This window comes from Petromyzon marinus, chromosome 49 (genome assembly GCF_048934315.1).
Source record: "Petromyzon marinus isolate PM22_M1 ecotype Great Lakes invasive population chromosome 49, UKy_Petmar_22M1.pri1.0, whole genome shotgun sequence".
NCBI lineage: Eukaryota > Metazoa > Chordata > Hyperoartia > Petromyzontiformes > Petromyzontidae > Petromyzon > Petromyzon marinus.
The window spans coordinates 14,072,449-14,099,829 of NC_133715.1; the positions used below are offsets into that span (position 1 = coordinate 14,072,449).

At 43.8% G+C, this 27,381-nt stretch overlaps 1 long non-coding RNA gene across 1 annotated transcript; it reads right to left on the reverse strand.

The window, feature by feature from the left end:
- Positions 1–11,231: 11,231 nt before the first annotated feature.
- Positions 11,232–18,382, reverse strand: LOC142931131 (uncharacterized). The gene is made up of 3 exons (XR_012947154.1): positions 16,303–18,382; positions 13,466–15,810; positions 11,232–12,955 (listed from the first exon to the last, which is right to left on the reverse strand). It is a non-coding gene; the product is annotated as an uncharacterized LOC142931131 (long non-coding RNA).
- Between the last annotated feature and the right edge of the window lie 8,999 nt (positions 18,383–27,381).

Genomic DNA, 27,381 nt, shown 5'->3' on the forward strand with positions numbered 1-27,381 from the left:
ACTTGAAAGTGTTCCAAAATAATGTACAGTTTTTTCCAATCCGCTGTTCAATTAAAGCCTCCCACGCTGTCTGGGTTCGTGGGGTTATTTAACCGTGCTTCATCATTCTCGTTAGTGCGAGTGTGGGAATTATCGATAGCGAAGCATGGAAGTACAGCACAATAAAGGGTTCTGGCATTCTGCCATCTGTAGTCCACATTGTAAATATTCAGCCTTATGACATCAATTATGCAGGTAGTCACCCATCTAAAATAATTCATGCGTCACCATGTTTAGTTTCTAGCATATACCGAATTCAGTCACAATCTGTGCGATTTGATCCTAAGCAGTATTCATCCTGTATATATATACTCTTACAAAATGAACACACCTGGACCATCTGAGGGCGATGGTTCTGGCTCCTTGTTGCTAGAGGTTGGAGGTGGGGGTAACTTCTCCTTCGATCAGAATCAGAATCAGAAAGGGTTTTATTCGCCATGAAAGCTCACACCGACACGGAATTTACTTTGGCAGGATGGTGCATACATTCAACATATAGGAATCTAAAATCTTAAATAAGTTTTAAACAAGTCTTACTGTAATAATAAGGGTTAAAAGTCTAACTAACACCAAGGGGCTGAAGTATATCAAATTGAATAAATATCGAATATAAAATAGCTTTAAGATATAATTTAAAAATAAAAAATACAAATAGGTTAACATAGTTAATATCGGCAAGGTGTCATTATGTAGATAAAATGTTAAAATCGGTGTAAGCCCTTGGCCTTGTTTAACAGGCCAGCAGCAGATGGGAAGAAACTGTTTTTATGGCGTGAGGTTTTGGTCCTGATGGACCGAAGCCTTCTGCCGGAGGGGAGCAGCTGAAACAGAGAGTGTCCAGGGTGGGAGGAATCGGCCATAATCTTCCTCGCTCGCCTCATGGTCCTTGTCGTGTGCAGGTCCTCGAGGGTTGGTAGATTGCAGGCAATTACCTTCTCAGCAGTGTGGATGATACGCTGCAGTCTGCTCTTGTCCTTGGCAGTGGCAGCAGCGTACCAGACGGTTATGGAGGAGGTGAGGATGGATTCAATGATCGCTGTATAGAATTGCACCATCATTGTCTTTGGTAGGTTGAATTTCTTCAGCTGCCGTAGAAAGTACATCCTCTGTTGAGCTCTCTTGGTGAGGGAGCTGATGTTCAGTTCCCACTTGAGGTCCCGGGAGAGAATAGTGCCCAGGAAGTGGAAGGACTCTATAATTTTGACTGGGGAGTCTAACAGGGTGATGGGGGTGAGTGGGGCTGTATTCTTCCTGAAGTCCACAACCATCTCAACTGTCTTTAGAGCATTTAGCTCTAAGTTGTTCTGGCTACACCAGGTCACCAGGTTGTCAGCTTCCCACCTATAGTCAGACTCATCCCCACCAGAGATCAGCCCAATGAGGGTGGTGTTGTCCGCAAACTTCAAGAGTTTGACGGACAGATGATTGGAGGTGCAGCTGTTGGTATACAGGGAGAAGAGCAGTGGGGAAAGGACGCAGCCCTGAGGAGTTCCGGTGCTGATGGACCTGGAGTCAGAGACTTGTGTTCCCAGCTTAACGCACTGCTTCCTGTCAGACAGGAAGTCTGTGATCCACCTGCAGGTGGAGTAGGGCACGTTCAGCTGGAAGAGCTTGTCCTGAAGCAGGGCAGGGATGATGGTGTTGAAGGCAGAGCTGAAGTCCACAAACAGGATCCTGGCGTAGGATGCTGGGGCGTCCAGATGCTGTAGGGTGAAGTGGAGGGCCATGTTAACTGCGTCGTCCACAGACCTGTTGGCTCTGTAGGCAAACTGAAGGGGGTCCAGAAGAGGGTCTGTGATGGCTTTGAAGTGTGCCAGGACCAGGCGCTCAAAAGACTTCATTACCACAGATGTAAGGGCGACCGGTCTGTAATCATTTAGTCCTGTTGGCCTTAGCTTTTTGGGCACAGGGATGATGGTGGAGGACTTGAGACAGGCTGGTACATGGCATGTCTCCAGGGAGGTGTTAAAGATGTTGGTGAACACCGGAGACAGCTGGTCAGCGCAGTGCCTGAGGGTGGCTGGAGAGACAGAGTCTGGCCCGGCTGCTTTGAGTGGATTCTGCCTCTTGAAAAGTCTATTAACTTCTCCCTCCTGAAAGGAGAGAGTCGTCTCTGTAGTATGGGTGGGGGATGGGGCCTCTTGGGTGGGAAGGGGTGGTTCAGGACAGTTCAATTGTCTTTCAAATCTACAGTAGAACTCGTTCAGGTCGTTGGCTAGGCGGGAGTCGTTAGTGGTGTGGGGGGCTCTGGGTTTGTAGTTGGCGATCTGCCTGAGCCCTCTCCAAACAGAAGCAGCGTCGTTAGTAGAGAACTGGTGTTTTAGTCTCTCTGAGTACAGTCGTTTAGCCTCTCTCACCGCTTTGCTAAACCTGTTCTTCGACTCCTTGAATCTGTCTCTATCTCCACTCCTAAACGCTTCCTCCTTCTCCAACCTCAACCTTCTGAGCTTTGCTGAGAACCAGGGCTTATTGTTGTTAAAGTTCACCCTGGTACGTGTTGGGATACAGCAGTCCTCACAGAAGCTGATGTAGGACGTCACAGCCTCTGTGAGTTCATCCAGACTATTGGTAGCAGTCGTGAACATATCCCAGTCAGTACAGTCTAAGCATGCCCGCAAATCTTCCACAGCCTCACTGGTCCACTGTTTAGATGTCCTCACAGCAGGTTTACAGAGTTTTAGTTTCTGCCTGTATGCAGGAATCAGGTGGACCATGGCATGGTCAGAGTGTCCTAGTGCTGCTCAGGGGACGGCGTGGTAGGCTCTACTGACTGTAGTGTAGCAGTGATCCAGAGTGTTCCCTTCTCTGGTTCGGCATTTAATGAATTGTATGTATTTGGGGAGTTCGTGGCTGAGATTACCTTTGTTAAAGTCGCCAAGTACGATAACCAACGAATCTGGATTTGCTCGCTCCACACTCAGAATCTGATCGGCGAGCATGCGTTGGGCCTCTTTAACCTGAGGACAAGGCGGCAAATAAACTCCGACCAAAATGAGCGACGCGAACTCGCGAGGCGAGTAAAACGGTTTACAAGTTATAAAAATTGATTCAAGGAGTGGAGAACAATGTTGCAGAATCACTGTGACATCTACATACCAGCCACTGTTAATGTAAAAACAAATACCACCGCCTTTCGTCTTGCCGGAGAGTGCTATGTCACGATACAATCTTACAAGATAGAATCCTGCTAGTTGTAGCGAGGTGTCCGGAATCAAATCACACAGCCATGTCTCCGTGAAGCACAAAACAGAAGATGAAAGAAAGTCTTTGTTTTTTACCATCAGTAGCTGAAGTTCATCCATTTTGTTGTACAGTGAACGTACGTTGGAGAGGAAAAAGCTCAGGAGCACTGTTCGGATCCCGCGTCTGCGTAGCCGTACTAGAGCCCCCGACCGTTTACCCTTTGGGCGGCGTTTCGCTGCTTGAGCAAAGCCTAGTGCGGCATTTACTAAAAAGCCTACTAATTCTGTCGCTGGAAGCAGAAAAGTAGGAATTAAATCCACAGGAGTTGTTTCCCTGATATTTAAAAGTTCGTCTCTTGTTAGAGAACTCCGAAAATCTTGGCAAAACACTGAATTGACAGACAAAACAAGACAAAACAGGGCGCACCGACCGGCTGAGGCTACCATCATCCGCGCCATCTTCGCACCAGCACGGGTGTGCTGAACAGCAGGCCCCTCTCACCAGCACAGCTATGATGAACAGCAGGCCCTTCTCACCAGCACGGGTGTGATGAACAGCAGGCCCCTCTCACCAACACGGGTGTGCTGAACAGCAGGCCGCTCAACAGCAGGCCCCTCTCACCAGCACCGGTGTGATGAACAGCAGGCCTCTCTCACCAGCACGGTTGTGTTGAACAGCAGGCCCGTCTCACTAGCACGGGTGTGATGAACAGCAAGCCTCTCTCACCAGCACGGGTGTGTTGAACAGCAGGCCCCTCTCACCAGCACGGGTGTGATGAACAGCAGGCCTCTCTCACCAGCATGGGTGTGTTGAACAGCAGGCCCCTCTCAAGACAAAACTGGACAAAACAGGGCGCACCATCCGGCGGAAGCTGCCATCATCGGCGCCATCTATGGGATGGAGTTGGTTGTGGAGGAGGAGGGCCACATTCTTCTGGTTGTGGAGGAGGAGGGCCACTTTCTTCTGAGACGTGGGAGCATGGACGTACAGCACAATAAATGAGTTTAGCATTCAGACCTCTGCAGCCTAAAACTTTCAGTTTATGAATCATGTTAGCGGAAGTGGTCACCCATTCATACCATTCCGTTACAATCATGCTTCGTCTCTGAGATCTAAAAATGTAGTCGCATTTTGCGTGAATTGATTCTGAGCAATTTACATCTTGTGTATATATATTCTTAGAACATGTACACACCTGGCCCTTCTGGGTTTGAGGGTCCTGGCTCCTTGATGCCAGAGGTTGGAGGTGCGGGTGTCTTGTCCTTCGATGCAGTTGGTTCTGAGGGAAGAGTGCAAACCTCAATGATTGGCTGTGCCAGGTGGTGGTGCATTTAAATACACATTTACCTGATCTAACCCAAAAAAACTAAATTATGAATGATGGCATTTAATATATTATCCATGTGATTTTGCAACTAATTCTAGAAAGGTACCTGGGCTTGCTTTAGATGGAGTTGGTTCAGGGGGTCCACCTGCTCTGGAGCAGCAGAATCTGACCTTGTAGTTGTAACATGGCAGTCCTCCTTGATCCTCATTAACACATTTCAGTCCTTACTTTCTTGTCACAAGTGATTGTCTGGCCCAATTCCTGGCATGGGGTATAAGGGAATCTCTCTGCTTTGCATTCAGTGTTTTGCACCAGTGAGTCAGGCAGACAAACCACTTTCCCTGAGGCTATGACCTTCTGATAAGATTCCTCATCTCCGCCATTTTCTTCATCAGGATATTGCTCATCGTACCAGTCAGACCAGCCTGGAGTACAGTCTTCTGCAAAGATACATTCTTAATCAGTCTTCAAACGGTTACTATGCATATATCAACTACATTTAAATAAGGTAATGTTCTGACAGCTATAAAATGCATCAAACCTATGAATGCGCCATTGGTAAGAGTGTATAGCGAAATATGTATTTACATACAGCAAGTATACAGTGGGCCTCTTCATCATGAATGGACTGTACATAGAGCTGCCGAATTTTCATTGAGTATCAACCCGAAAAACTGGTGAGCTGCCATACCCCTTCTGTTAGCACCACCTACGTTTACGAAGATACGGTCGCTCAATTACTCTGACACAGGCTGACCTACTGCTCCGTAAGATCCTCCTATTCTGCTACCAACCCAGCCTAGAATCTGTTAGTCATACCCTGTTCCAGTAAATCAGCCAAGTTTGGGACCAGAACACTGTAAAGTAGGACAAAAGCCCAAATTTAAAATGCTTCAGGACACTAGCATAGCCTTATTGAAACCGGGAATGTCCCGGCACAACCAGAACAACTGGTTGCTTTGACTGAACATATGATGTATTCATAATAAAGGTTTTTGGGTTATATCACGTTATTTATAAATGTGTGGTAACCCTCCACCACCCGACACGGCCAATCAGCAAAAAAGTGTCACGTTGAGAAAAGACAAATAGTTCACTACTTTAGCCCACCGGTGTGTTGAAGAGTGAATCCACAACATTTACAGTTTGAGTACGACGTTTCGCTGGTAATTACATCCAGCATCATCAGGGAATTCGCCAGAATGGTAAAGCCCTCACTTGATCCCGGTCTTAAATAGAGCAGCAGGGTGACGTCATCTTTTAACTCATTCAGGTGCAGTGATTTGAGGCAGAGGGGGGGGTATTGTAATTATATAATCGATTGGTAATCAGTCAATGGTTATGATTAGTAATGAGTTGTAGATTAGTATTAGTTATGTGTGTTATTGTGATTATATGCTATGTTAGTAATACGTTCATTAGTATGTGTTTCCCCTATAAGGAATTGTAATATGTATTATTTAATAATACGCTTCCAAGCCGCACTAATCCTGTAGCTGATCCTAAGTAGTGTACCTTTATTATGAATCATAGTGGACGCGAAAGCCTACGTGTTAAACTGATATGATTGTATGTAATATATTATCCACATGTTATCTTGCAACTAATTCCACCATGGTACCTGGGCCTTGAGTTGGGGGTGATGGTTCTGGCTCCTTGCTGCTGGAGGTTGGAGGTGCGGGTGTCTTGTCCTTCGATCCAGTTGGCTCTGGAGGAGGAGCGCCACTCTTTTCAGGAGCTGGCTTTGTTGGCTTTTCCTCTACCGGGAGTTTCGGTGTCACTTTGAAAGAAAAGCAAGGGATCGATGTTGAAAGAATGTAGATTGTTTAGACGTGGGAGCATGGATATACAGAACAATAAAGGTGCGTGGCATTCTGCCCTCTGCAGCCACATTGTTAAACATTAGCCTATGATATCTGTTACACAAGTAGTCACCCATCCCAACCTCATCCAGGTGCAAGTCTAATTCGATTATGAGATCTAACATATTAAGTCGCATTGTGTAATCTGATCCTAAGTAGTATACAGTTGTTATATTTATAAATAATCTTGCAAAATGAACACACCTGGCCCTTCTGGGGGTGATGGTTCTGGCTCCTTGTTGCTGGAGGTTGGAGGTGGGGGTGGCTTCTCCTTCGATGCAGTTGGTTCTAGAGGAGGAGGGCCACTCTTATCAGGAGCTGGCTTTGTTGGCTTTTCTTCAACTGGGGGTTTCGGTGTCACTTTGAAAGAAAAGCAAGGGATGGATGTTGATAGAATGAAGATTGTGCATGCATTCCCAATTACCCCTTGCAAATAGTTGTAAACAACCTTCAGACGATACTTTTAATCTGCATTTCAAATGAGTTACTGGAAAGTGTTCCAAAATAATGTACAGGTTTGCCAATCCACTGTTCAATTAAAGCCTCCCCACGCTGTCTGGTTTTGTGAGGTTATTTGACCGTGCTTCATCATTCTCTTTAGTGCGAGTGTGGGAATTATAGACAGGGAAGCATGGAAGTACAGCACAATAAAGGGTTCTGGCATTCTGCCCTCTGTAGTCCACATTGTAAATATTCAGCCTCATGACATCAATTATGCAGATAAATAATCTTGCAGGTAGTCGCCCATCTAAAATCATTCATGCGTCACCATGTTTTGTTTCTAGCATCTACCGAATTCAGTCACAATCTGTGTGATTTGATCCTAAGCAGTATACATCCTGTATATATATATTCTTACAAAATGAACACACCTGGACCTTCTGCGGGCGATGGTTCTGGCTCCTTGTTGCTAGAGGTTGGAGGTGGGGGTGACTTCTCCTTCGATGGAGTTGGTTTTGCAGGAGGAGGGCCACTTTCTTCTGATGCTGCCTTTGTTGGCTTTTCCTCAACCGGGGGTTTCGGTGTTACTTTGAAAGAAGAGAAAGGGATAGATCTTGAAAAAATTTACATTTAAAAGACGTGGGAGCATGGCCGTACAGCACAATAAATGAGTTTAGCATTCAGACCTCTGCAGCCTAAAACTTTCAGATTATGAATCATGTTAGCGGAATTGGTCACCAATTCATACCATTCAGTTACAATCATACTTCGTCTCTGAGATCTAAAAATGTAGTCGCATTTTGCGTGATTTGATTGAGTATTATACATCCCGTGTATATATATTCTTAGAGCATGGACACACCTGACCCTTCTGGGTTTGAGTGTCCTGGCTCCTTGATGCCAGAGGTTGGAGGTGCGGGTGTCTTGTCCTTCGATGCAATTGGTTCTGTAGGAAGAGTGCAAACCTCACTGATTGGCTGTGCCTGGTGGTGGTGCATTTAAATACACATTTACATGATATAACCCAAAAAAACTCAATTACGAATGATGGCATTTAATATATTATCCATGTGATTTTGCAACTAATTTCAGAATGGTAGCTGGGCTTGCTTTAGATGGAGTTGGTGCAGGGGGTCCAGCTGCTCTGGAACAGCAGAATATGACCTTGTAGTTGTAACATGGCAGTCCTCCTTGATCCTCATTGACACATTTCAGTCCTTTATTCTTGTCACAAGTTATTGTGTGGCCCAATTCCTGCAATGGGGTATTAGGGAATCTCTCTGCTTTGCATTCAATGTTTTGCACCGGTGAATCAGGCAGACAAACCACTTTCCCTGAGGCTATGACCTTCTGGTAAGATTCCTCATCTCCGCCATTTTCTTCATCAGGATATTGCTAATCATACCAGTCAGACCAGCCTGGAGTACAGTCTTCTGCAAAGATACATTCTTAATCAGTCTTCAAACGGTTACTATGTATATATCAACTACATTTAAATAAGGTAATGTTTTGACAGCTATAAAATGCATCATACCTATGAATGCGCCGTTGGTAGGAGTGTACAGCGAAAAATGTATTTTCTTACAGCAAGCATATAGTGAGTCTTCATCATGAATGGACTGTACACAGAGCTGCCGAATTTTCATTGAGTATCAACCCGAAAGACTGGTGAGCTGCCATACCCCTTCTGTTAGCACCACCTACTTTTACGAATATGCGGTCGCTCAATTACTCTGACACAGGCTGACCTACAGCTCCGTAAGTTCCTCCTATTCTGCTACCAACCCAGCCTAGAATCTGTTAGTCATAACCTGTTCCAGTAAATCAGCCTAGTTTGGGTCTAGAACACTGTAAAGTAGGAGAAAAGCCCAAATTAAAATGCTTCAGGACACTAGCATAGCCTTTTTGAAACTGGGAATATCCCGGCACAACCAGAACATATGGTTGCTTTGACTGAACATATGATTGTATGTAATATATTATCCACATGTGATCTTGCAACTAGATTTAAAGCTTTCGTGACGGCTAGGATCCATACTCTTTGGTTCTATTGGGTAAAGTCACGTAGGTGAAAATAAAATAACAAAAAAATAACAAAAATTCACGACGTTTCGGCCACAACACAAGCGGCCTTCATCAGGTGAAGAGACGAGACTGTCTGGAGGACAGCGCTGGAGTGGAAGAAGCCACGCTCAGATCACGACCTTTAAGCTGTGTGAGAAGAAAAACACCAAGCACCTTGACAAAGGAATTAGCATATAATTTAGCATTGAAATGGCTCATTGAAATAGCTAAGTTAAAGTATACACATCCGCAGAGGTACCCCTTGACAAAGGAATTAGCATAGAATTTAGCATTGAAATAGCTGAGTGATTAGCTTGTAACTGGTCACAGAAATAGCTATGTTAAAGTTAGAGCATATACATTCACCGAGGCACCTAGTACTCATCAAACAGGAGAATTTAGCGAAACACAACCACGCTCAGACAGCGGACCTTTAAACTGTGTGCGAGCAAACAAGGTGTTCTGACAAAGAAATTAGCATAAAAATTAGCATTTGATTGGCGGATTTTTGGAAAGAGGTGGTGTACGTGCCGGTGGACTTGCCATTTGGCGCGGGGCGGGGGGAAGGGGGGGAGGGGGAGTTTACCTATTGATGGTGTGAAAAGGGAATTTATAAGAGCTGCGAAAGTTTGGGGTACCACTACTTGAAAAATATACTGTACCATTGAAATTAGTTTAATGTTTAGTTCGATTTAGAACATCTTTCCAATGGTTGCTTAATTTGAAACCATCCTCTCGGTTGAAATTGTGTCTGTGTTTGTAGATCTGAATTGCTTCATGAACAAATCTCTGATAAAAGCCCGTGGGTTTGCAAAGAACCTTGGTATCGGAGAAAATTATATCGTGATCCCCCACAGCGTTGTAACAGTGATCAGCCACGGCAGAAGAATTCGTTTTGCCATGTTTCAAATCTGATTTGTGCTCGCGAATTCGGTCAGAGACATGTCGCTTTGTCTCACCGATATAGCAATCACCGCAGGTACAACTCAATTTGTAAACCCCGGGGTACTGTCAATTAGGAATGACATCCTTCACGGATGGGATCAGATCACGAATTTTGTGTACTGTATTGAACCGGACCTGGATCTTGTGTTTGTTCAGAATTTTGGAAATCTTTTTAGTAACGCCTGCTATATGTGGAAGTGTGATGTTTTGACCGGAGTATCAAGTGGTTGTTTCTGTATGGAGGGAGAGACAGTTTGGCGGATGGTACGGTCAGAGTGACCATTCCTTTTGAGGGCCAGGTGTACATGTTTCAATTCACTGGTCAGGTGGTGTTGGTCCGAAATGCAATGAGCCCTATGGTATAAAGTTTTGATGAGAGAATTATTTTGGGCTGGGTGGTGGTGGGAATCAGGTTTCAAGTAGGAATCTGTGTGGGTGGGTTTCCTGTAAACAGAATGCCCCAATGAGCCATCAGGTCTCCTCTCAAACAGAACATCTAAGAATGGTAGCTTGCCATCTTTCTCCACTTCCATGGTGAACTTGATGGCGGGATGTCTGGAATTGATGTGGTGTAGGAAAAGGTTCAGAGCTGGGAGGCCATGTGGCCAAATGACGAAAGTGTCATCCACATATCTCTTCCACAGGGAAGGTCTGAAGGTGGAAGTCTGGATGGCGTCTGATTCAAATTTCTCCATGAAAATATTGGCTATCACTGGTGATAAGGGGGATCCATGGGGGGACCCTCATTTTGTTTGTAGAAGGAGCCATTCCAAGTGAAGTAGGTATTGTTGAGGCAGTGCCTAACCACTGCAGGTGTGTCGGGGTCTAGTCCATGTTGGACCAAATTTTCAATTATTTCAATGGTATCAGGTAATGGGACCTTGGTGAACAAAGAGACCACATCGAAGCTGACAAGGATATCGTCAGGGGACAGAACAACGTCTTTGACCATAGAGACCAATTGGGCTGAGTTAAGTACTGCTGAGGTGGTCTTGCCAGTGAAAGGCAGCAAGGTATCTGACAGAAAACGGGCTAGTCTATAGGTAGGGGAGTTGATCGTGGATACAATGGGTCGAAGTGGGGTGCCTTCTTTATGAATCTTGGGAAGACCATAGAATCTAGGGGGTCTTGCAGCAGAAGGTTTTAGGGTGGGACGTTTAGTTGGGTCGATTAGAGAGATCGAACTTGTGATGATCTTGTTGGTTTTTATCGCTAAAAAGGAATGGTCACTCTGACCGTACCATCCGCCAAGCTGTCTCTCCCTCCATACAGAAACAACCACTTGATAATCCGGTCAAAACCATCACACTTCCACATATAGCAGGCGTTACTAAAAAGATTTCCAAAATTCTGAACAAACACAAGATCCAGGTCCGGTTCAATACAGTACACAAAATTCGTGATCTGATCCCATCCGTGAAGGATGTCATTCCTGATTGACAGTACCCCGGGGTTTACAAATTGAGTTGTACCTGCGGTGATTGCTATATCGGTGAGACAAAGCGACATGTCTCTGACCGAATTCGCGAGCACAAATCAGATTTGAAACACGGCAAAACAAATTCTTCTGCCGTGGCTGATCACTGTTACAACGCTGTGGGGGATCACGATATAATTTTCTCCGATACCAAGGTTCTTTGCAAACCCACGGGCTTTTATCAGAGATTTGTTCATGAAGCAATTCAGATCTAAAAACACAGACACAATTTCAATGAGAGGATGGTTTCAAATTAAGCAACCATTGGAAAGATGTTCTAAATCGAACTAAACATTAAACTAATTTCAATGGTACAGTATATTTTTCAAGTAGTGGTACCCCAAACTTTCGCAGCTCTTATAAATTCCCTTTTCACACCATCAATAGGTAAACTCCCCCTCCCCCCCGCCCCGCGCCAAATGGCAAGTCCACCGGCATGTACACCACCTCTTTCCAAAAATCCGCCAATCAAATGCTAATTTTTATGCTAATTTCTTTGTCAGAACACCTTGTTTGCTCGCACACAGTTTAAAGGTCCGCTGTCTGAGCGTGGTTGTGTTTCGCTAAATTCTCCTGTTTGATGAGTACTAGGTGCCTCGGTGAATGTATATGCTCTAACTTTAACATAGCTATTTCTGTGACAAGCTACAAGCTAATCACTCAGCTATTTCAATGCTAAATTCTATGCTAATTCCTTTGTCAAGGAGTACCTCTGCGGATGTGTATACTTAGCTATTTCAATGAGCCATTTCAATGCTAAATTATAGGCTAATTCCTTTGTCAAGGCGCTTGGTGTTTTTCTTCTCACACAGCTTAAAGGTCGTGATCTGAGCGTGGCTTCTTCCACTCCAGCGCTGTCCTCCAGACAGTCTCGTCCCTTCACCTGATGAAGGCCGCTTGTGTTGTGGCCGAAACGTCGTGAATTTTTGTTAATTTTTTTTGTTATTTTATTTTCACCTACGTGACTTTAACCAATAGAACCAAAGAGTATCTTGCAACTAATTCCACCATGGTACCTGGGCCTGGAGTTGGGGGTGATGGTTCTGGCTCCATGCTGCTGGAAGTTGGAGGTGGGGGTGTCTTGTCCTTCGATCCAGTTGGCTCTGGAGGAGGAGCGCCACTCTTTTCAGGAGCTGGCTTTGTTGGCTTTTCCTCTACCGGGAGTTTCGGTGTCACTTTGAAAGAAAAGCAAGGGATCGATGTTGAAAGACTGTAGATTGTTTAGACGTGGGAGCATGGATATACAGAACAATAAAGGTGCGTGGCATTCTGCCCTCTGCAGCCACATTGTTAAACATTAGCCTATGATATCTGTTACACAAGTAGTCACCCATCCCAACCTCATCCAGGTGCAAGTCTAATTCGATTATGAGATCTAACATATTAAGTCGCATTGTGTAATCTGATCCTAAGTAGTATACAGCTGTTATATTTATAAATAATCTTGCAAAATGAACACACCTGGCCCTTCTGGGGGTGATGGTTCTGGCTCCTTGTTGCTGGAGGTTGGAGGTGGGGGTGGCTTCTCCTTCGATGCAGTTGGTTCTAGAGGAGGAGGGCCACTCTTATCAGGAGCTGGCTTTGTTGGCTTTTCTTCAACTGGGGGTTTCGGTGTCACTTTGAAAGAAAAGCAAGGGATGGATGTTGATAGAATGAAGATTGTGCATGCATTCCCAATTACCCCTTGCAAATAGTTGTAAACAACCTTCAGACGATACTTTTAATCTGCATTTCAAATGAGTTACTGGAAAGTGTTCCAAAATAATGTACAGGTTTGCCAATCCACTGTTCAATTAAAGCCTCCCCACGCTGTCTGGTTTTGTGAGGTTATTTGACCGTGCTTCATCATTCTCTTTAGTGCGAGTGTGGGAATTATAGACAGGGAAGCATGGAAGTACAGCACAATAAAGGGTTCTGGCATTCTGCCCTCTGTAGTCCACATTGTAAATATTCAGCCTCATGACATCAATTATGCAGATAAATAATCTTGCAGGTAGTCGCCCATCTAAAATCATTCATGCGTCACCATGTTTTGTTTCTAGCATCTACCGAATTCAGTCACAATCTGTGTGATTTGATCCTAAGCAGTATACATCCTGTATATATATTCTTACAAAATGAACACACCTGGACCTTCTGCGGGCGATGGTTCTGGCTCCTTGTTGCTAGAGGTTGGAGGTGGGGGTGACTTCTCCTTCGATGGAGTTGGTTTTGCAGGAGGAGGGCCACTTTCTTCTGATGCTGCCTTTGTTGGCTTTTCCTCAACCGGGGGTTTCGGTGTTACTTTGAAAGAAGAGAAAGGGATAGATCTTGAAAAAAATTACATTTAAAAGACGTGGGAGCATGGCCGTACAGCACAATAAATGAGTTTAGCATTCAGACCTCTGCAGCCTAAAACTTTCAGATTATGAATCATGTTAGCGGAATTGGTCACCAATTCATACCATTCAGTTACAATCATACTTCGTCTCTGAGATCTAAAAATGTAGTCGCATTTTGCGTGATTTGATTGAGTATTATACATCCCGTGTATATATATTCTTAGAGCATGGACACACCTGACCCTTCTGGGTTTGAGTGTCCTGGCTCCTTGATGCCAGAGGTTGGAGGTGCGGGTGTCTTGTCCTTCGATGCAGTTGGTTCTGTAGGAAGAGTGCAAACCTCACTGATTGGCTGTGCCTGGTGGTGGTGCATTTAAATACACATTTACCTGATATAACCCAAAAAAACTCAATTACGAATGATGGCATTTAATATATTATCCATGTGATTTTGCAACTAATTTCAGAATGGTACCTGGGCTTGCTTTAGATGGAGTTGGTGCAGGGGGTCCAGCTGCTCTGGAACAGCAGAATCTGACCTTGTAGTTGTAACATGGCAGTCCTCCTTGATCCTCATTGACACATTTCAGTCCTTTATTCTTGTCACAAGTTATTGTCTGGCCCAATTCCTGCCATGGGGTATTAGGGAATCTCTCTGCTTTGCATTCAATGTTTTGCACTGGTGAGTCAGGCAGACAAACCACTTTCCCTGAGGCTATGACCTTCTGATAAGATTCCTCATCTCCGCCATTTTCTTCATCAGGATATTGCTCATCGTACCAGTCAGACCAGCCTGGAGTACAGTCTTCTGCAAAGATACATTCTTAATCAGTCGTCAAACGGTTACTATATATATCAACTACATTAAAATAAGGTAATGTTCTGACAGCTATAAAATGTATCATACCTGTGAATGCGCCGTTGGTAGGAGTGTATAGCGAAATATGTATTTACATACAGCCAGTATACAGTGGGCCTCTTAATCATGAATGGACTGTACATAGAGCTGCCGAATTTTCGTTGAGTATCAACCCGAAAGACTGGTGAGCTGCAATACCCCTTCTGTTAGCACCACCTTCTTTTGCGAAGATACGGTCGCTCAATAACTCGGACACAGACTGACCTACTGCTCCGTAAGTTCCTCCTATTCTGCTACCAACCCAGCCTAGAATCTGTTAGTCATACCCTGTTCCAGTAAATCAGCCAAGTTTGGGACCAGAACACAATAAAGTAGGACAAAAGCCCAAATTTAAAATGCTTCAGGACACTAGCATAGCCTTTTTGAAACCGGGAATGTCCCGGCACAACCAGAACAACTGGTTGCTTTGACTGAACATATGATGTATTCATAATAAAGGTTTTTGGGTTAGATTGCGTTATTTATAAATGTGTGGTAACCCTCCACCACCCGACACGGCCAATCAGCAAAAAAGTGTCACGTTGACAAAAGACACATAGTTCACTACTTTAGCCCACCGGTGTGTTGAAGAGTGAATCCACAACATTTACAGTTTGAGTACGACTTTTCGCTGGTAATTACATCCAGCATCATCAGGGAATTCGCCAGAATGGTAAAGCCCTCACTTGATCCCGGTCTTAAATAGAGCAGCAGGGTGACGTCATCATTTAACTCATTCAGGTGCAGTGATTTGAGGCAGAGGGGGAGGGTATTGTAATTATATAATCGATTGGTAATCAGTCAATGGTTATGATTAGTAATGAGTTGTAGATTAGTATTAGTTATAATATGTGTTATTGTGATTATATGCTATGTTAGTAATACGTTAATTAGTATGTGTTTCCCCTATAAAGAATTGCAATATGTATTATTTAATAATACGCTTCCAAGCCGCACTAAGCCTGTAGCTGATCCTAAGTAGTGTACCTTTATTATGAATAATATTGGACGCGAAAGCCTACGTGTTAAACTGATATGATTGTATGCAATATATTATCCACATGTGATCTTGCAACTAATTCCACCATGGTACCTGGGCCTGGAGTTGGGCTTGATGGTTCTGCCTCCTTGTTGCTGGAGGTTGGAGGTGGGGGTGGCTTGTCCTTCGATGCAGTTGGTTCTTGAGGAGGAGGGAAACTCTTATCAGGAGCTGGCTTTGTTGGCTTTTCTTCAACTGGGGGTTTCGGTGTCACCTTGAAAGAAAAGCAAGGGATGGATGTTGATAGAATGAAGATTGTGCATGCATTCCCAATTACCCCTTGCAAAAAGTTGTAAACAACCTTCAGACGATACTTTTAGTCTGCATTTCAAATGAGTTACTGGAAAGTGTTCCAAAATAATGTACAGTTTTTCCAATCCGCTGTTCAATTAAAGCCTCCCACGCTGTCTGGGTTTGTGGGGTTATTTCACCGTGCTTCATCATTCTCGTTAGTGCGAGTGTGGGAATTATAGACAGCGAAGCATGGAAGTACAGCACAATAAAGGGTTCTGGCATTCTGCCCTCTGTAGTCCACATTGTAAATATTCAGCCATATGACATAGATAATGCAGGTAGTCGCACATCTAAAATCATTCATGCGTCAACATGTTTAGTTTCTAGCATCTACCGAATTCAGTCACAATCTGTGATTTGATCCTAAGCAGTATACATCCTGTATATATATACTCTTTCAAAATGAACACACCTGGACCTTCTGAGGGCGATGGTTCTGGCTCCTTGTAGCTAGATGTTGGAGGTGGGGGTGACTTCTCCTTCGATGGAGTTGGTTCTGGAGGAGGAGGGCCACTTTCTTCTGGAGCTGCCTTTGTTGGCTTTTCCTCAACCGGGAGTTTCGGTGTTACTTTGAAAGCAGAGAAAGGGATAGATCTTGAAAGAATGTACATTTAAAAGACGTGGGAGCATGGATGTACAGCAAAATAAATGAGTTTAGCATTCAGACCTCTGCAGCCTAAAACTTTCAGTTTATGAATCATGTTAGCGGAAGTGGTCACCCATTCATACAATTCAGTTACAATCATACTTTGTCTCTGAGATTTAAAAATGTAGTCGCATTTTGCGTGATTTCATTCTGAGCAATATACATCCTTTGCGCTGTTTTTGAGTTGTACGCCTTTTGGCGTCTTCTGGTCCAACACCAATGGAGACTAGGCTCTAAGAAAAGCTGTCTCGGGTGTGGACCAATCAAATTCAAGCACAGTGCATATTATTATCAGAGTTGTCTTTTTAGTTTGCATTTTGACTGCTTGTGTTGTGGTTATTGCAAACATGATGCCTTGAATAAAGGTGTCAGTTTTTGTGCCAGTTAAAAGGGTAAAACCTATTCCTATATCTTGTTTCTGGCAAAGGAGGTCTCATAATGTAAATGCTCACCCCGAGCCCTCAATATTCTGATAGTGCGCTGTTTTTGAGTTGTACGCCTTTTGGCGTCTTCTGGTCTAACACCAATGGAGACTAGGCTCTAAGAAAAGCTGTCTCGGGTGTGGACCAATCAAATTCAAGGACAGTGCATATTATTATCAGAGTTGTCTTTTTTGTTTGCATTTTGACTGCTTGTGTTGTGGTTATTGCAAACATGATGCCTTGAATAAAGGTGTCAGTTTTTGTGCCAGTTAAAAGGGTAAAACCTATTCCAATATACATCCTGTGTATATATTTGAGGGTCCTGGCTCCTTGATGCCAGAGGTTGGAGGTGCGGGTGTCTTGTCCTTTGATGCAGTTAGTTCTGTAGGAAGAGTGCAAACCTCATTGATTGGCTGTGCCTGGTGGTGGTGCATTTAAATACACATTTACATGATATAACCCAAAAAAACTCAATTACGAATGATGGCATTTAATATATTATCCATGTGATTTTGCAACTAATTTCAGAATGGTAGCTGGGCTTGCTTTAGATGGAGTTGGTGCAGGGGGTCCAGCTGCTCTGGAACAGCAGAATATGACCTTGTAGTTGTAACATGGCAGTCCTCCTTGATCCTCATTGACACATTTCAGTCCTTTATTCTTGTCACAAGTTATTGTGTGGCCCAATTCCTGCAATGGGGTATTAGGGAATCTCTCTGCTTTGCATTCAATGTTTTGCACCGGTGAATCAGGCAGACAAACCACTTTCCCTGAGGCTATGACCTTCTGGTAAGATTCCTCATCTCCGCCATTTTCTTCATCAGGATATTGCTAATCATACCAGTCAGACCAGCCTGGAGTACAGTCTTCTGCAAAGATACATTCTTAATCAGTCTTCAAACGGTTACTATGTATATATCAACTACATTTAAATAAGGTAATGTTTTGACAGCTATAAAATGCATCATACCTATGAATGCGCCGTTGGTAGGAGTGTACAGCGAAAAATGTATTTTCTTACAGCAAGCATATAGTGAGTCTTCATCATGAATGGACTGTACACAGAGCTGCCGAATTTTCATTGAGTATCAACCCGAAAGACTGGTGAGCTGCCATACCCCTTCTGTTAGCACCACCTACTTTTACGAATATGCGGTCGCTCAATTACTCTGACACAGGCTGACCTACAGCTCCGTAAGTTCCTCCTATTCTGCTACCAACCCAGCCTAGAATCTGTTAGTCATAACCTGTTCCAGTAAATCAGCCTAGTTTGGGTCTAGAACACTGTAAAGTAGGAGAAAAGCCCAAATTAAAATGCTTCAGGACACTAGCATAGCCTTTTTGAAACTGTCTCTCCCTCCATACAGAAACAACCACTTGATAATCCGGTCAAAACCATCACACTTCCACATATAGCAGGCGTTACTAAAAAGATTTCCAAAATTCTGAACAAACACAAGATCCAGGTCCGGTTCAATACAGTACACAAAATTCGTGATCTGATCCCATCCGTGAAGGATGTCATTCCTGATTGACAGTACCCCGGGGTTTACAAATTGAGTTGTACCTGCGGTGATTGCTATATCGGTGAGACAAAGCGACATGTCTCTGACCGAATTCGCGAGCACAAATCAGATTTGAAACACGGCAAAACAAATTCTTCTGCCGTGGCTGATCACTGTTACAACGCTGTGGGGGATCACGATATAATTTTCTCCGATACCAAGGTTCTTTGCAAACCCACGGCTTTTATCAGAGATTTGTTCATGAAGCAATTCAGATCTAAAAACACAGACACAATTTCAATGAGAGGATGGTTTCAAATTAAGCAACCATTGGAAAGATGTTCTAAATCGAACTAAACATTAAACTAATTTCAATGGTACAGTATATTCTTCAAGTAGTGGTACCCCAAACTTTCGCAGCTCTTATAAATTCCCTTTTCACACCATCAATAGGTAAACTCCCCCTCCCCCCCTTCCCCCCGCCCCGCGCCAAATGGCAAGTCCACCGGCACGTACACCACCTCTTTCCAAAAATCCGCCAATCAAATGCTAATTTTTATGCTAATTTCTTTGTCAGAACACCTTGTTTGCTCGCACACAGTTTAAAGGTCCGCTGTCTGAGCGTGGTTGTGTTTCGCTAAATTCTCCTGTTTGATGAGTACTAGGTGCCTCGGTGAATGTATATGCTCTAACTTTAACATAGCTATTTCTGTGACCAGCTACAAGCTAATCACTCAGCTATTTCAATGCTAAATTCTATGCTAATTCCTTTGTCAAGGAGTACCTCTGCGGATGTGTATACTTTAACTTAGCTATTTCAATGAGCCATTTCAATGCTAAATTATAGGCTAATTCCTTTGTCAAGGCGCTTGGTGTTTTTCTTCTCACACAGCTTAAAGGTCGTGATCTGAGCGTGGCTTCTTCCACTCCAGCGCTGTCCTCCAGACAGTCTCGTCCCTTCACCTGATGAAGGCCGCTTGTGTTGTGGCCGAAACGTCGTGAATTTTTGTTAATTTTTTTTGTTATTTTATTTTCACCTACGTGACTTTAACCAATAGAACCAAAGAGTATCTTGCAACTAATTCCACCATGGTACCTGGGCCTGGAGTTGGGGGTGATGGTTCTGGCTCCATGCTGCTGGAAGTTGGAGGTGGGGGTGTCTTGTCCTTCGATCCAGTTGGCTCTGGAGGAGGAGCACCACTCTCTTCAGGAGCTGGCTTTGTTGGCTTTTCCTCTAAAGGGGGTTTCGGTGTCACTTTGAAAGAAAAGCAAGGGATCGATGTTGACAGAATGTAGATTGTTTAGACGTGGGAGCATGGACATACAGAACAATAAAGGTGCGTGGCATTCTGCCCTTTCCAGCCATATTGTAAAAAAATTGCCTATGATATCTACTACACAAGTAGTCACCCATCCCAACCTCATCCAGGTGCAAGTCTCATTCGATTATGAGATCTAACACATTAAGTCGCATTGTGTAATCTGATCCTAAGTAGTATATAGCCGATATATATATAATCTTGCAAAATGAACACACCTGGCCCTTCTGGGGGTGTTGGTTCTGGCTCCTTCTTGCTGGAGGTTGGAGGAACGGGTGTCATGTCCTTCGATGCAGTTGGTTCTGAAAGAGGAGCGCCACTCTCTTCAGGAACTGGCTTTGTTGGCTTTTCCTCAACCGGGTGTTTCGGTGTTACTTTGAAAGAAAAGCAAGGGATGGACGTTGAAAGAATGTACATTTAAAAGACGTGGGAGCATGGACATGAAGCACAATAAATGGATATAACATACTGCCCTCTGCAGAGTATAACTTGCAATTTATGAATCAAGTTAGCGGAAGTGGTCACCAATTCAAACCATTCATTTAAAATCATACTTCGTCTCTGAGATCTAAAAATGTAGTCGCATTTTGCGTGATTTAAATCTGAGCAATATACATCCTGTGTATATATATATTCTTAGAGCATGGACACACCTGGCCCTTCTGGGTGTGAGGGTCCTGGCTCCTTGATGCCAGAGGTTGGAGGTGCGGGTGTCTTGTCCTTCGATGCAGTTGGTTCTGGAGGAAGAGTGCAAACCTCACTGATTGGCTGTGCCAGGTAGATGTGCATTTAAATACACATTCACCTGATCTAACCCAAAAAAACTAAATTATGAATGATGGCATTCAATATATTATCCATGTGATTTTGCAACTAATTCTAGAATGGTACCTGGGCTTGCTTTAGATGGAGTTGGTTCAGGGGGTCCACCTGCTCTGGAGCAGCAGAATCTGACCTTGTCGTTGTAACATGGCAGTCCTCCTTGATCCTCATTAACACATTTCAGTCCTTTATTCTTGTCACAAGTGATTGTCTGGCCCAATTCCTGCCATGGGGTATTAGGGAATCTCTCTGCTTTGCATTCAATGTTTTGCACTGGTGAGTCAGGCAGACAAACCACTTTCCCTGAGGCTATGATCTTCTGGTAAGATTCCTCATCTCCGCCATTTTCTTCATCAGGATATTGCTCATCGTACCAGTCAGACCAGCCTGGAGTACAGTCTTCTGCAAATATACATTCTTAATCAGTCTTCAAACGTATATATCAACTACATTTCTAAAAGGTAATGTTCTGACAGCTATAAAATGCATCATACCTATGAATGTGCCGTTGGTAGGAGTGTACAGCAAAATATGTATTTACATACAGCAAGTATAGTGAGTCTCTTCATCATGAATGGACTACATAGAGCTGCCGAATTTTCGTTGAGTATCAACCCAAAAGGCTGGTGACCTTCCATAACCCTTCTGTTAGCACCACCTACTTTGTGCGAAGATACGGTCGCTCGATTACTCTGACACAGGCTGACCTACTAATCCGTGAGTTCTTCCTATTCTGCTACCAACCCAGCCTAGAGTCTGTGAATCATACCCTGTTCCAGTAAATGAGCAAAGTTTGGGACACTGTAAAGTAGGACAAAAGCCCAAATTGAGAATGCTTTAGGACACTACCATAGCCTTTTTGAAACCGGGAATGTCCCGGCACAACCAGAACATTTGGTTGCTTTGACTGAACATATGATTGTATGTAATATATTATCCACATGTGATCTTGCAACTAATTCCACCATGGTACCTGGGCCTGGAGTTGGGGGTGATGGTTCTGGCTCATTGATGCCGGAGGTTGGAGGTGGGGGTGTCTTGTCCTTCGATCCTGTTGGTTCTGCAGGAGGAGCGCCACTCTCTTCTGGAGCTGGCTTTGTTGGCTTTTCATCTACCGGGGGTTTGGGTGTCATTTTGAAAGAAAAGCAAGGGATGGATGTTGACAGAATTCAGATTACTCATGCATTTTCAGTTGAACCTTGTAAAATATTGTAAGCAACCTTCAGACGATACTTAAAATCTGCATTACGAATAAGTTACTGGAAAGTGATACTAAATAATGTACAGATCTTTGCCAATACACTGTTCAATTAAAGCCTACCCACGGTGTCTGGGTTGGGGGGGTTATTTGACGATGCTTCATCATCCTCTTCAGTGCGGGTTATTGACCGAGGAATGGGGAGCATGGAAGTACAGCATAATAAAGAGGTGTGGCATTCTGCTCTGTGCAGTCCATATTGTAAATATTCAGCCGATGACATCTGTTACACAGATTGTTACCTATCCAAAAACTATCCAGGAGCAAGTCTTAATTAGTTCATGAGATCTAACAAATTAAGTCACGTTGTTTGATTTGATCCTAAGCTGTATACTTCCTGTATATATAATCTTACAAAATGAACACACCTGGCCCTTCTGAGGGTGAGGGTTCTGGCTCCTTGATGCCTGATGTTGGAGGTGGGGGTGTCTTATCCTTCGGTGCAGTTGGTTCTTGAGGAGGAGCGCCACTCTCTTCAGGAGCTGGCTTTGTAGGCTTTTCCTCAACCGGTGGTTTTGGTGTTACTTTGGAAGAAAAGTAAGGGATTGGGTGTTGACAGAATTTACATTGCATTTACTTGGGAACTTGTAAGTACAGCAAAACAAAGGAACATGGTCTCCTGCCCTCTGCAGCCTATAACATGCAGTCTATAACAAATCTTACGGATATGGTAACCCATTCCTGACTTCCAGGGCAACCCTATTTCGTTTCTGAGATCTGGGAAATGCTTGCACATTCCGTGCTATTTGATTGTAAGTATTATACGTCTGGTATAAAGATATATACATAAAAAAGTAGCAACATTTACACACCTTGCCCTTCTGGGGGTGATGGTTCTGGCTCCTTGTTGCTGGAGGTGGGGTGTCTTGTCCTTCAATCCAGTTGGCTCTGGAGGAGCGCCACTCTCTTCTGGAGCTGGCTTTGTTGGCTTTTCCTCTACCGGGGGTTTGGGTGTCACTTTGAAAGAAAAGCAAGGGATGGATGTTGACAGAATTCAGATTACTCATGCATTTTCAGTTGAACCTTGTAAAATATTGTAAGCAACCTTCAGACGATACTTAAAATCTGCATTACGAATAAGTTACTGGAAAGTGATACTAAATAATGTACAGATCTTTGCCAATACACTGTTCAATTAAAGCCTACCCACGGTGTCTGGGTTGGGGGGGTTATTTGACGATGCTTCATCATCCTCTACAGTGCGGGTTATTGACCGAGGAATGGGGAGCATGGAAGTACAGCATAATAAAGAGGTGTGGCATTCTGCTCTGTGCAGTCCATATTGTAAATATTCAGCCGATGACATCTGTTACACAGATTGTTACCTATCCAAAAACTATCCAGGAGCAAGTCTTAATTAGTTCATGAGATCTAACAAATTAAGTCACGTTGTTTGATTTGATCCTAAGCTGTATACTTCCTGTATATATAATCTTACAAAATGAACACACCTGGCCCTTTTGAGGGTGAGGGTTCTGGCTCCTTGATGCCTGATGTTGGAGGTGGGGGTGTCTTATCCTTCGGTGCAGTTGGTTCTTGAGGAGGAGCGCCACTCTCTTCAGGAGCTGGCTTTGTAGGCTTTTCCTCAACCGGTGGTTTTGGTGTTACTTTGGAAGAAAAGTAAGGGATTGGGTGTTGACAGAATTTACATTGCATTTACTTGGGAACTTGTAAGTACAGCAAAACAAAGGAACATGGTCTCCTGCCCTCTGCAGCCTATAACATGCAGTCTATAACAAATCTTACGGATATGGTAACCCATTCCTGACTTCCAGGGCAACCCTATTTCGTTTCTGAGATCTGGGAAATGCTTGCACATTCCGTGCTATTTGATTGTAAGTATTATACGTCTGGTATAAAGATATATACATAAAAAAGTAGCAACATTTACACACCTTGCCCTTCTGGGGGTGATGGTTCTGGCTCCTTGTTGCTGGAGGTGGGGTGTCTTGTCCTTCAATCCAGTTGGCTCTGGAGGAGCGCCACTCTCTTCTGGAGCTGGCTTTGTTGGCTTTTCCTCTACCGGGGGTTTGGGTGTCACTTTGAAAGAAAAGCAAGGGATGGATGTTGACAGAATTCAGATTACTCATGCATTTTCAGTTGAACCTTGTAAAATATTGTAAGCAACCTTCAGACGATACTTAAAATCTGCATTACGAATAAGTTACTGGAAAGTGATACTAAATAATGTACAGATCTTTGCCAATACACTGTTCAATTAAAGCCTACCCACGGTGTCTGGGTTGGGGGGGTTATTTGACGATGCTTCATCATCCTCTACAGTGCGGGTTATTGACCGAGGAATGGGGAGCATGGAAGTACAGCATAATAAAGAGGTGTGGCATTCTGCTCTGTGCAGTCCATATTGTAAATATTCAGCCGATGACATCTGTTACACAGATTGTTACCTATCCAAAAACTATCCAGGAGCAAGTCTTAATTAGTTCATGAGATCTAACAAATTAAGTCACGTTGTTTGATTTGATCCTAAGCTGTATACTTCCTGTATATATAATCTTACAAAATGAACACACCTGGCCCTTCTGAGGGTGAGGGTTCTGGCTCCTTGATGCCTGATGTTGGAGGTGGGGGTGTCTTATCCTTCGGTGCAGTTGGTTCTTGAGGAGGAGCGCCACTCTCTTCAGGAGCTGGCTTTGTAGGCTTTTCCTCAACCGGTGGTTTTGGTGTTACTTTGGAAGAAAAGTAAGGGATTAGGTGTTGACAGAATTTACATTGCATTTACTTGGGAACTTATAAGTACAGCAAAACAAAGGAAAATGGTCTCCTGCCCTCTGCAGCCTATAATATGCAGTCTATAACAAATCTTACGGATATGGTAACCCATTCCTGACTTCCAGGGCAACCCTATTTCGTTTCTGAGATCTGGGAAATGCTTGCGCATTCCGTGCTATTTGATTGTAAGTATTATACGTCAGGTATAAAGATATATAAATAAAAAAACTAGCAACATTTACACACCTTGCCCTTCTGGGGGTGATGGTTCTGGCTCCTTGTTGCTGGAGGTGGGGGTGTCTTGTCCTTCAATCCAGTTGGCTCTGGAGGAGCACCACTCTCTTCTGGAGCTGGCTTTGTTGGCTTTTCCTCAACCGGGGGTTTTGGTGTCACTTTGAAAGAAATGCAAGAAATAGGATGTTGACAGAATGTGCATTCCATTGACTTGGGAGCATGGAAGTACAGCACAAATAAAGGAATGTGATAAATTTCTCTCTGCAGCCTATTACATGAAGTCTATAACACCGCATATTACGAATGGGGTCACTCATTCCTGCCATCCAGGGCAACCCTATTTGGTTTCTGAGATCTGAGAAATGAATGCGCATTCTGCGCTATTTGATCAATAGTATTATACAGCTGGTATAAATATATTCATACAAAACTAGCAACAATAACAAAACTGGGCATAGAACAAACCTTTTATATCATTACGCACAGAAAGTATACAATGAGTAGCTTCATCCCGAATAAACTGTATGAAACGCTTCAGAATGTTATGGAGGATCAACACTAAAGCACAGTGAGCTGCAAACCCCTTCTGTCAGCACCACCTACTTTTACGTAGTTTTGCTGCCTGAATTACCAGCACTGCCCACATAGTTGGTAGTGTCACTCTGAAACAGCCTGACCTACTGCTCGGTAAGTTACTCCAATTCTGCTACAAACCAAGCCTAGAGTCCATTAGTCCCACCCTGTTCCAGTAAAATGAGCCAAGTGTGGATCCTACGATAGCCTTTTGTAACTGGCAATGACCTGACCCTACCAGAGCATATGGTTGCTTTCATTGAACATTCGATTGCATTTAATATATTATCCATATGTAACTTTGCAACAAATTCCACCATGGTACCTGGGCCTGGAGTTTGGGGTGATGGTTCTGGCTCCTTGCTGCTGGAGGTTGGAGGTGGGGGTGTCTTGTCCTTCGATCCACTTGGCTCTGGAGGAGGAGCGCCACTCTCTTCAGCAGCTGGCTTTGTTGGCTTTTCCTCAACTGGGGGTTTCGGTGTCACTTTGGAAGAAAAGCAAGGGATGGGTGTTGACAGAATGCAGATTCTAGATTTGAAGCTATCATGACTGCAAGAATTAATACTCTTTGGTTTTATTCGGTAAAGTGACGTTGGTAAAAAAAACTAAATAAAATAAAAGAAACAATTAAAACACGACGTTTCGGCCACAACACAAGTGGCCTTCTTCAGGTGAAGGAACAGAACTGTCGGGATGACAGAGCTTCAAGTACTTCAAGTACTATCGTCCCGACAGTTCTGTTCCCTCACCTGAAGAAGGCTACTTGTGTTGTGGCCAAAACGTCGTGTTTTAATTGTACTTTCGTCCCGACAGTTCTGTTCCTTCACCTGAAGAAGGCCATTTGTGTTGTGGCCGAAACGTCGTGTTTCAATTGTTTCTTTAATTTTAATTTGTTTTTTTTTTTTACCTACGTGACTTTACCGAATAAAACCAAAGAGTAAGAATGCAGATTGTTTAGACGTGGGAGCAAGGACATACAAAACAATAAAGGCGTGTGGCATTCTGCCCTCTGCAGCCATATTGTAAAAATTTAGCCTATGATATCTGTTACACAAGTAGTCACCCATCCAAAACTCATCCAGGTGCAAGTCTAATTCGATTATGAGATCTAACACATGAAGTCGCATTGTGTAATATGATCCTAAGTAGTATACAGCCTGCATATCTTCTTCTAACCTATAAAAGGCATTTTTTGTCTGTCCGTATGTCTGTCCGTATGTCTGTCCGTATGTCTGTCCGTCCGTCTGCGTACGCTGGCTTGCGGGGGATTTGGCTCTCGGACCGTGGGGATCGCGTAGAAAAAAAATTTGCCGGGCGGCACGCCCCAGGCCCCGCGGTGGGAATAGGCTATTCCGTTTTTCCATCCCTAAACTTTAAAGTGGTTAAAATCGCGTTTTGGTGCGATTTATCTATATTTATTTATTTATTTCGACCGCCTCGCTGCTGCGCATGCGCGAAACGCTGACGCGACTTGCCCCTGGCAACGCACAGCGATTAAATAGTATTATTATTGTAGCGCGGGGGAGGGTGGGTGGGATAGCGGCCCAGCCCCCAGCTTCGGCCGGCCGTGCAATCTAGGCGAGGCCGGGGCCTCTGAAAGGGACTAGGCCTCGTCACGGCAATCTGTCAGGTGAGTACTTTGTGCTAAAGAGTCGATAAATATATATTGCTACTAGCGGGGAAATATATTTAAAAACGTCTGAAAACTTACAAATGAAAAGATAACTCATTAATTTAAAATAAAATATAACCCGATCGCGCCAATAATCGATTCTTTAAATCGCGCAAAGAAATCGAATGTTGTCGATTCCTTTGGAATCGTCTTGAAGCGACGACGCGCAACAGACATAGTTTATATCCTTAGTTTTTTCGGTAAAGTCACGTTGAAGGGAAACAACAAAATAATAAAATATATATAAAACAATAAAAAATTCTCACGACGTTTCGACCATAACTCAAACGGTCGTCTTCAGGTGTGT